This window comes from Salvelinus fontinalis, chromosome 5, assembly GCF_029448725.1.
Source record: "Salvelinus fontinalis isolate EN_2023a chromosome 5, ASM2944872v1, whole genome shotgun sequence".
Taxonomy (NCBI): Eukaryota; Metazoa; Chordata; class Actinopteri; order Salmoniformes; family Salmonidae; genus Salvelinus; species Salvelinus fontinalis.
Window position 1 is genome coordinate 52,878,113 of NC_074669.1, and position 10,930 is coordinate 52,889,042.

A 10,930-nucleotide genomic window follows, 5' to 3' on the forward strand; every position below is an offset into this window, starting at 1 on the left:
TAAAGAAATGGCAACAATACCCGAACCGCCAACACTACACAATGTGTAAAACAATTCCCACAAGTATACAAAAGGCGTAGAACAGTGACCAACTTCCATAGTCTCTAATTTCGATAGTAGCCTATTTAATACATTTCCTAAAAACTTTAAAATGTTCAACTTCACTGGGGGAAAGAAAGGGATCTGATTTCAGTCCACTGCTCGAGCGCCACTTATAGAGAACTAGTCCGGTCGGACTATCTCAACTTTTAACTCCGATTCACAAACCACAAAGACAACTTACTTATACACAGGAAAAGTTCTAAATCAAATGCATCACATTACATACCTATTGCCTCATTAACGGCGTGGATTTGGCGGTTTTTCATGTAGTTTGTAAGGTACGAACGTCTGCATGGTAACTACGTGGACTTCCCTCTCCGCGACTCTATCCACTTTCCACTTCTTCTCATGCTCCCTTTCTTCCACACCGAATTCCCCTAGTATCTCTCCGCGTTGCGCACGCCCGGATCTACTTTGCTGGCATGAAGATAAAACAACCAGCTCGCTCCCCCGCTTCAAGAATCGAGATAACGGTTAACTTTGATCGGCTCTATTCCCTAGTCTAATTTCAATTATTTATTCCTTCCCAGGCTATAATAGGAAAATCATAAAAAATAGTATTTCGTATGGAAAAATCATGCCAATACCTATGCACTATTATCCTTTTTGATTGCATTTTCCATGCATCCATAAAATGAACATGACAATTTACCCCCGCAATGTAGGCAATGTTTTACCACATTTACGCACGGTGCCAATAGTGTTTGAGGTAATCCAAGCAAGTTAAAATTGTTACTTGGGTGTAGGTTTGATTCAAATTTTTCCCGCATGGGTGAATGGTAGTCCCTATTAATGTAAACAATTGCCTATACAGTACCATAGCCTACAACGTTTTATTAGGAGCCTATGGAGAGGGGAAGTGTTTTCCTATTTACAACCTTCAATTCATTCCGATGTGTGCAACGAGAGTGCACATTTACACGCCTGATATTCAAGAAGTATCTTCACGTTGGAATATTCGTTGTAATAAATGTGCAATAATATCTTATTCCCAAATTCGTGCGCATGGGAGTGTGACCGATATGCGATTGATGGCGCTCTCTCACTACTTATTGTTCAGGCTATTTTCTCTCCAAAGCGCTGCGCTCTGGACGGCACATGCTGCTGCTTACCCACAACTTTATTGTGTGTGTGTGTGTGTGTGTGTGTGTGTGTGTGTGTGTGTGTGTGTGTGTGTGTGTGTGTGTGTGTGTGTGTGTGTGTGTGTGTGTGTGTGTGTGTGTGTGTGTGTGTGTGTGTGTGTGTGTGTGTGTGTGTGTGTGTGTGTGTGTGTGTGGTGAGAGAGGAATCTTGGAGATTGTGAAGCATGGGCTGCCAGTACAATGTAATATTAAAACCTCCTCGGAAGTTTATCATGTCACTAATGTAATGATGATCATGATGAAAGACTCCTGCTATTTTCAATGGTTTTATGCAATACATTATTGTTACTCTATCAGTGTAAAGCAATGCTATTTCCTAGTGTACTTACCAGACGAGCTGGATGACACCGCCTCTCCAAAGTTCGGTTCAAATAAATCTCAGCAAATGTTGGAAAATTATGTTTGCGAGCAGGTCGCAAAACGGTAAAGTGACACACAGGAACCAATCCGAGTCCGGTTATTCCACATTATTCACATTTTCAACGCCTCCGAAATCCATAAAAGACACATTTTCATCAAGCGTGTATGGCACATTGGAGTCCACAATCGTTCATCTGCGTGCGGTTCAACAGCATCGGTTCAACAGCAGTAGCCTACTGGTTCTACCGGGATGCCTCGGATTTAGGAAGCAGTGACGTAACGAGGCTCACACGCCTTCGTTGCTCTCCTTGCTGATTCCCATACCAGTTCAACTGGAAAATAAAGCGACAAGGAGCCTAAAATGTTAAAATAGCAGGAATCAAGATTCACTCGTTGGTAATGCTCAATTGCTTTGCTACAGGACCATAACAATGACTTTCCCTATTGAAAGTAAACTAAGGTTGTGTAGGATATCATTTATGTGATATGGTTGCAAAAGGCTGCAATTTTCAGCATGAACTCAGACAATGACTGTAAAATGCAATCTATGGAAAATATGTAATATAACCTTTGTATATAGGGTCAACATGCATGGAAGTCCCAAACACAACTACTATTCCACCATACAGTCACACACCATTTGTCACCACCCATGCTCAAAGTCTGTGTAAAGGCAGGCATGAGCCCCTTTTGTGTATGGGGTTCTAGTCTCTCTCTCTCTCTCTCTCTCTCTCTCTCTCTCTCTCTCTCTCTCTCTCTCTCTCTCTCTCTCTCTCTCTCTCTCTCTCTCTCTCTCTCTCTCTCTCTCTCTCTCGGAAAGATGTGTTTACATTGCCAAAGCAAGTAAAATAAACAATAAACTAAAGTGAGAAGGCACAAAACAACATTAACAAAAAAAGAGTATAATTTAACAGTAAATATTGCACTCAAAAAGGTTTAAAAAGATAAAGACATTTCAAGTGTTTGGCCTATATTATCAGCTATGTACAGTGTTTTAGCAATGTGCAAATAGTTGTAGTTAGAATAGTAGTGGAAGATAAATAAACAGATACATATTTGTGATATTTACAATGCTGTTTGTGCTCCACTGGTTGCCCTTTTCACATGGAAATCTCTCTCTGTATCTCTCTCTGTCTCTCTGTATCTCTCTCTGTATCTCGCTCTCTCTCCGTATCTATCTCTCTCTCTGTATCTCTCTCTGTATCTCTCTTTGTCTCTCTGTATCTCGCTCCGTATCTCTCTCTCTCTCTCTCTCTGTATCTCTCTCTGTATCTCTCTCTGTATCTCTCTCTCTCTCTCTCTCTCTCTCTCTCTCTCTCTCTCTCTCTCTGTACCTCTCTCTCTCTGTATCTCAGTATCTCAGTATCTCTCTCTCTCTCTCTCTGGATCTCTGTGTATCTCTCTCTGTATTTCTCTCTCTCCTTCTCTGTATCTCACTCTGTATATCTCTCTCTGTATCGATCTCTGTATCTCTCTGCATCTCTCTCTGTATCTCTCTCTGTCTCTCTGTATCTCTCTCTGTCTCTCTGTATCTCTCTCTGTATCTCTATCTGTATCTCTCTCTGTATCTCTATCTGTATCTCTCTCTGTATCTCTATCTGTATCTCTCTCTGTATCTCTATCTGTATCTCTCTCTCTCTGTATCTCTCTCTCTCTGTCTCTCTCTCTCTGTATCTCTCTCCGTATCTCTCTCTCTCTGTATCTCTTTCTCTCTGTATCTCTCTCTGTATCTCTCTGTCTCTCTCTCTCTGTATCTCTTTCTCTCTGTATCTCTCTCTGTCTCTCTCTCCGTATCTCTCTCTCTGTATCTCTCTCTAGCTCTCTATGTATCTCTCTCTCTGTCTCTCTCTCTGTATTTCTCTCTCTCTCTATATACATCTCTCTGTATCTCTCTCTGTCTCTCTCTCTCTGTATCTCTATCTGTATCTCTCTCTCTCTGTATCTCTCTCTCTCTCTCTGTATTTCTCTCTCTCTGTATTTATCTGTATCTCTCTCTGTATTTCTCTCTCTCTATATATACATCTCTCTGTATCTCTCTCTGTCTCTCTCTCTCTGTATCTCTATCTGTATCTCTCTCTCTCTGTATCTCTCTCTCTCTCTCTCTGTATTTCTCTCTCTCTGTATTTATCTGTATCTCTCTCTGTATCTCTCTCTGTCTCTCTCTCCGTATCTCTCTCTCTGTATCTCTCTCTAGCTCTCTATGTATCTCTCTCTCTGTCTCTCTCTCTGTATTTATCTGTATCTCTCTCTGTATCTATCTCTCTCTCTCTCTGCTTTATTGGCATGGGAAACATATGTTTACATACCAAAGCAAGTGAAATAGATAATAAACAAAAGTGAAATAAACAATAAAAAATGAACAGTAAACATTACACTTACAAAAATTCCAAAAGATTCCAAATTCAAATGTCATATTCTGTATATATAAAGTGTTGTAATGATGTGCAAATAGTTAAAGTACAATCAAATAAATAAACATAAATATAGGTAGTATTTACAATGGTGTTTGTTCTTCACTGGTTGCCCTTTTCTTGTGGCAACAGGTCACAAATCTTGCTTTGATTGCACACTGTGGTATTTCACCCAATAGATATGGGAGTTTATCAAAATTGGATTTATTTTCAAATTCTTTGTGGGTCTGTGTAATCTGAGGGAAATATGTTTCTCTAATATGGTCATACATTTGGCAGGAGGTTAGGAAGTGCAGCTCAGTTTCCACCTCATTTTGTGGGCAGTGTGCACATAGCCTGTCTTCTTTTGAGAGCCAGGTCTGCCCTCTCTCTCTCTCTCTCTCTCTCTCTCTCTCTCTCTCTCTCTCTCTCTCTCTCTCTCTCTCTCTCTCTCTCTCTCTCTCTCTCTCTCTCTCTCTCTCTCTCTCTCTCTCTCTCTCTCTCTCTCTCTCTCTCTCTCTCTCTCTCTCTCTCTCTCTCAATTCAATTCAATTCAAGGGGCTTTATTGGCATGGGAAACATGTGTTAACATTGCCAAAGCAAGTGAGGTAGATAATACACAAAAGTGAAATAAACAATACAAATTAACAGTAAACATTACACATACAGAAGTTTCAAAACAAGAAAGACATTACAAATGTCATATTATATATATACAGTGTTGTAACAATGTACAAATGGTTAAAGCACACAAGTTAAAATAAATAAGCATAAATATGGGTTGTATTTACAATGGTGTTTGTTCTTCACTGGTTGCCCTTTTCTTGTGGCAACAGGTCACAAATCTTGCTGCTGTGATTCTCTCTCTCTCTCTCTCTCTCTCTCTCTCTCTCTGTGTGTGAGCCCATCCGTGCACCCACTACAGGGGCTTTTATCCCCTACAGAAGCTCTCCTCTGATTCACCCATAAAGGTTTAATTGGATACAGGTCAGGTGATCCCTAAGGCTAGTCTGAGCTCCTTTGATCTTTCCCTCTGTTTAGACATGTCATTGTTGCGGGCTGCTGGAGGTACCCTGGGTAGAAGTTAGCCATATAGGCACATGTCTAGGATCAGATTATCCCTCCCCAATCCTAACCTTGACTATTAAACGGAGGAGTGGAAATTTGATCCAAGATCAGCATGTAGGGGGTAATGTTTGTTACCTCCACTGGGGTTTCAGCCTTCATTCTTTGTCAAGCCACAGTATGAGGTGTTATGGGGAAGATGGAGTAGCAGTGGTTTAGCCTCGAGCTGTAGATATTCAGGGATGATCAAACTCAGTTTGAGATGTTGAATTTGAATGTGCACCATGTTGGCGCCAAAGGTTGCATTAATTCAAAACAGAATGACTGTTAAAATGTTATTTTTTATGGGACATTTGAAGCTATCATGGGGGATAGTTTGTCAACGTCTTTATGCAGTATATTTGACTTTGGTTTATAGAGTAATCAAACTATTGGTGAGAGAACTACATTCGCTGGTACAGAACTACATTCTGTCATCAGTCTTAAATCTTTCTGTGTATACAACTTCTGATTCTGTACCCAAAATACCTAAACCTCCACCCCATATTGTTGTTAGGGTATTTACAGTGGCCAAAATGATTATGAAGTGTTGTGAAATAGAGGACTGACAGTTGGCTATTGACAGACATATCTTAGGGATTAAAACAAGGACTCAATAAGAGTTGTGATTAGGGTGCTCAAACGCCACTTTAACGTATGCCTTAAGATGTAGTACACTTGTCACTCGATACGGACCATGACAAGATAGCTCTTACCATGCCTTCAGCAATGTACTTCTACCCTGTGATTTGTGAGTGAAAAAGTTTAAAAAAAATTGAAAGGCACTCGCATATCTGAACTATCTTTTTTGCAGGTGAATGGTAACAGTTTAATAAAATGAGCGGTTTTCTTTTTTTCTCAGGAAAATAGAGTGACGAAAATATTTACGAAATAAACTAAGCAAAAATTTCTAAAATTATAGAAAATAACTCAATAAAATAACAATAATGAAGTTATATACAAGGGGTACCGAGTCAATGTGCGGGGGTACAGGTTAGCCGAGGTAATATGTACATGTAGGTAGGGGTGAAGTGACTATGCTTAGATAATAAACAGCGAGTAGCAGCAGCAGTCTGGGTGGCCATTTGATTAATTGTTCAGCAGTCTTGGGGGTGCAAGCTTTTAAGGAGCCTTTTCGACCAAGACTTGGCGCTCCGGTACCGCTTGCCGAGAGAACTTGGGTGACTGGAGTCTTTGACAATTTTTTGGGCCTTCCTCTGACACCGCCTAATATATAGGTCCTGGATGGCAGGAAGCTTGGCCCCAGTGATGTACTGGGCAGTTTGCACTAACCTCTGTAGTGCCTGGATGCTCTCGATGGTACAGCTGTAGACCTTTTTGAGGATCTGGGGACCCTTGCCAAATCTTTTCAGTCACAAGATCCTCAAAAAGTTATACTACTGTACCATCGAGAGCATCCTGACCAGTTGCATCACCGCCTGGTATGGCAACTGTTTGGCATCAGACCGTAAGGCGCTACAGTCTTGGTCGCTTCACTACTGTCTTGGTGTGTTTGGACCATGATACTGTCTTGTCAGTTGGTCTGCGTATGCTCTCAGTACAGATTCTGGTAATCCGTCTGGCCCCACGTCCTTGCTCACATCGGCTACGAAGAGCGTGATCACACAGTCGTCCGGAACATCTGGTTCTCTCATGCATGCTTCAGTGTTGCTTGCCTCAAAGCGAGCATAAAACCCAGACAACCGTATATTATCTGTGTTGTCGTTCAGCCACGACTCTGTGAAACGTAAGATATTACAGTTTTGAATGTCTTGTTGGTAGGATTGTCTCCAACGGAACTCAACCAGTTTATTCTCCAGTGATTGCACATTGGCCAATAGAATGGATAGTAGAGGCGGGTTACCCACTCACCAACAAATTCTCACAGGGCACCATGATCTCCGCCCCCTGTATTTCTATATTTTCTTCATGTGGATGACTGGGATTTGGGCCTTGTCTGGGAGCAGCATTGTATCCTTCGCTTCAGACTCAATAAAAAACAAATCTTCATCCAGGTCGAGGTGAGTAATCGCTGTTCTGATATTTATTTTGGTCATATGAGACGGTAGCATCAGCATTATGTACCAAATAAGTTACAAACTAAGGAAAAAGTAGGGGGGAAAGGGAATCATTTGGGACATAGCCCTAGACTCCCATAACACAATCCGGTTGGAATCTGAAACCAAAGGCTCAATACCAACAAGATTGAGACTGAGTTATATTCACTAAAAGTATAACAAATTGCACCCATTGTCCCAGCAATTACCCCAAAGCTGATTTCTTGTTTTTTTAAATCAAAAACCATTCCAAACGTTCTCACAATGTCACACAGTGCATATTGCAACCCTGTCACAACGCAAACGTGTTAGTTTTTAACTAGTTGTACTTGGTGGGGTTTTCAGACAATGGCATAAGCGTTTATTGGGAATAATAAAAGTGCTAAATTTTTCCTCCTGCAGCTAGTGTGAACAACTGCTGTGCGCTGAATACAAATTCCCTCTTCTCCCTCGAGCGAGGCAAGAAGATTATCTTAACAAATCCTCATGGTTGGAGCTCTACTTGTAATTACCCACCAAAAATGATAGCATGGAAACGCTCTCTCGAAATTCGAAACAAACTGCTATGAGAGTTGACAGTCAGGTTATACATTATGCATTCATTTATATCTGTGTCGGACACAACACTGTCCACAGGGTCCTTGTGTATGGGGATCGCAGCTTTCTTGCTTTAAAGGCCATATACAGCCATTTTTATATTCAATATCAAATCCTTTCTGGGTAACAATTAAGTACCCTTCTGTTACACATTTCCATTAAAATGGGCAAAAACGGCTTTTTAGCAACAACAAAATAATTCTCAAACAAACATTTTGCTAAGACTGTCTGGGAGTCGTTTGAGTGGGAAGGGGAAAACTAGCTGTTATTGTCAGAGAGGTTTGGAACTCGCTTTGTTATTGGTCTATTAACCAATTTACCGCATGGTGATGTCACCATGGAAAGCCGAAACTCCTGCCCATGCAAACCTGTTGATTAGAAGGCCCTGTATAGATTGTATTTTCAACCAGAAAAGTTCAGGAAATGACACTGATCAAATTTTTACACACTTTTACAATGGTCATTTCATAAGCTGTTGTACAATATGATATAAAACACAGAGAATCATGTTTTTGACTGCATTGGGCCTTTAAGCAAACATGTATGTGTTTGCCATGGCAGTGTCTGGAATGATGCACTTCTTCCTTCCAGACTTCTTCTATGTCTGTCCAGCTTAGAAATATTCACATATGCTCTCTGAAAATAAATCTATAGCTCATAATCTGTAGATCTGCAAGTTTGACTCAGAACAGAAGTTGTTGTTTGATGAAGCCCATTGCTGTTCACTTGGCTTTGAAAGAAAATAGAACATAAACTGAAATCTGATCTTAGAATATCTTTGACTCAGATGTTGTTGTATGTTGAAGCTCACTGCTATTCAGTGGCTTCTTCTTCCAACTAGCCAGAAACATTTATCCTTGTTGAACCAGACTGAATGCTGTGAAACAACAGTTAATTCAGTGTTCAGTCTGGTTTACCCAGGCTAAGATAGCGTCCCAGGTGGATCACAATGGAACATTGGATTGGATCCATTAGCATCATAAACAAGCCGGCCCAGCCTCATTAAACTCTGAAAACAAAGTCTCAGTTGTTTTGTGACATACCTCCTCTGGCAATCTTGACAGGACCCGTCAGACCCTCAACATTTCAGACTATCCACCTGCAACCAAATGAGTCCAGCCTACTAAACCACAATATAGATCCTAATTAGCAAATGAATGGTTCATCTTTAACCGCGTGGTGCCTAGTCTTTTTGAGTTATTTTCTGAGGTGCATTGTCATCTGCTCTGCAGAAAGAAAGGAGGTTGAGAGAGAGAGAGAGAGCAGTGAATTTTAATCAGACAGACAAAGAGAGGGATGTGGTGGGAAAGGTAATGGGATGAGGGAGGTAGATATAATCACGCTATCATAATAGATGGTCAATGGAATTCATTGGATCTACTGCAGATACACAACCGGTCAAAAATGTTAGAACACCAACTCATTCAAGGGTTTTTCTTTATTTTTACTATTTTCTACATTAAAGAATAATAGTGAAGACATCAAAACTACGAAATAACACATATGGAATCATGTAGCAAACAAACAAGTGTTAAACAAATAAAAATATATTTAACATTTTAGATTCTTCAAAGTAGACACCCTTTGCCTTGATGACAGCTTTGCACACTCTTCTCAACCAGCTTCATCTGGAATGCTTTTCCAACAGTCTTGAAGGAGTTCCCACATATGCTGAGAACTTGTTGGCTGCTTTTCCTTCACTCTGCGGTCTAACTCATCCCAAACCATTTCAATTGGGTTGAGGTCAGGTGATTGTGGAGGCCAGATCATCTGATGCAGCATGCCATCACTCTCCTTCTTGGTAAAATAGCCCTTTCACAGCCCGGAGGTGTGTTGGGTCATTGTCCTGTTGAAAAACAAATGATAGGCCCACTAAGGGCAAATCACATGGCATGGCGTATCGCTGCAGAATGCTGTGGTAGCCATGCTGGTTAAGTGTGCTTTGAATTCTAAACAAATCACAGACAGTGACACCAGCAAAGCACCCCTACACCATAACACCTCCTCTTCCATGCTTTAAGGTGGGAAATGCACATGAGGAGATCATCCGTTCACCCACACCACGTCCCCACACCACACCTTGTTGGAACCAAAAAGAGGAGACAGAGGTTTAATCCTTGATACCTGAAACAAGGGATGTGTACGGAGGGTGCAGGGCAACAGAAGACGAACAGCAGAGGGTCTAAGGATCTTTGAAATGGGGATAGGGACAATAAAACAGGGGGAAAGTTTGTGGGACTCTACCCGGAGGGGCATATCCCGGATAGACAGACATACCCTCTGCCCAAGACGATAGCGGGGAGCCGGGGTCCGGTTGCGTTCCGCCTGTTGATGATACCTGGAGGTGCTCTTGAGAAGAGCAGACCGAGCTCTATTCCAAATACGCTGACATGGGCGGACGAACATCTGGGAAGAGGGTATGTTGACCTCTTCTTTTTGCTCCGGGAAGAGAGGGAGTGATAACCCATGGAGCACTCAAATGGCGAGAGCCCAGTGGTCAAGCAGGGAAGGGTGTTCCACTACACACACCGTACTACACACACATGAGTTGCTGGTTCCTGGTGGTGGGGTTGGCTGAGACGAGGCCCCGAAGAGTCGTCACCAGGTCCTAATTGGCACGCTCCTACTGACCATTGGATTGGGGATGAAACCCAGTGGACAGGCTGGCCGACAACCCAATGAGTGTGTAGAACGCCTTCCAGAACCGGAATAAGAACTGAGGACCACGTTCAGAAACCATGTCTACCGGAAGTCCATGGATCTGGAAGACGTGCTGTACCATGAGCCGGGCCGTCTCCTTGGCTGAAGGTAGCTTGGGGAGGGCAATGAAATGGGCAGCTTTGGAAAACCTGTCTACCACCGTGAGGATAGTGGTGTTGTCATCAGATGGAGGGAGACCAGTAACGAAGTTCAGGGATATATGTGACCAGGGATGGTGAGGGACAGGAAGAGGTTGAAGGAGGCCAGCCGGAGCTTGCCGAGGAGTCTTATTCTGAGCACAGACAGTGCAGGCGGCGATGAACGCGGAGACGTCCGGAACCATGGTGGGCCACCAAAAGCGATGTTGCACGAAGGCCAGGGTCCGACGGGAGCCAGGCAAGCCTGGAGAAATTATACTTTTCCAGGACCGGGAGTGGGCAGCGTCTGGGACAAACATCAGTTTTGCCTGGCCCTGGCT

At 42.3% G+C, this 10,930-nt stretch overlaps 1 protein-coding gene across 8 annotated transcripts in view; it reads right to left on the reverse strand.

The window, feature by feature from the left end:
* Positions 1-1,120, reverse strand: part of LOC129855819 (protocadherin Fat 1-like) — a 92,551-nt gene extending 91,431 nt beyond the window's left edge. For 5 of the 8 annotated variants that reach the window (XM_055923856.1, XM_055923855.1, XM_055923853.1 and 2 more), the window contains exon 1: positions 329-1,119. The gene's annotated coding sequence lies outside the window, so the exon portion shown is untranslated. Of the gene's footprint in view, positions 1-328 lie in introns of all 8 variants that reach the window. The other 3 variants (XR_008759563.1, XR_008759564.1, XM_055923857.1) reach the window with 1 other exon arrangement.
* Positions 1,121-10,930: the final 9,810 nt, after the last annotated feature.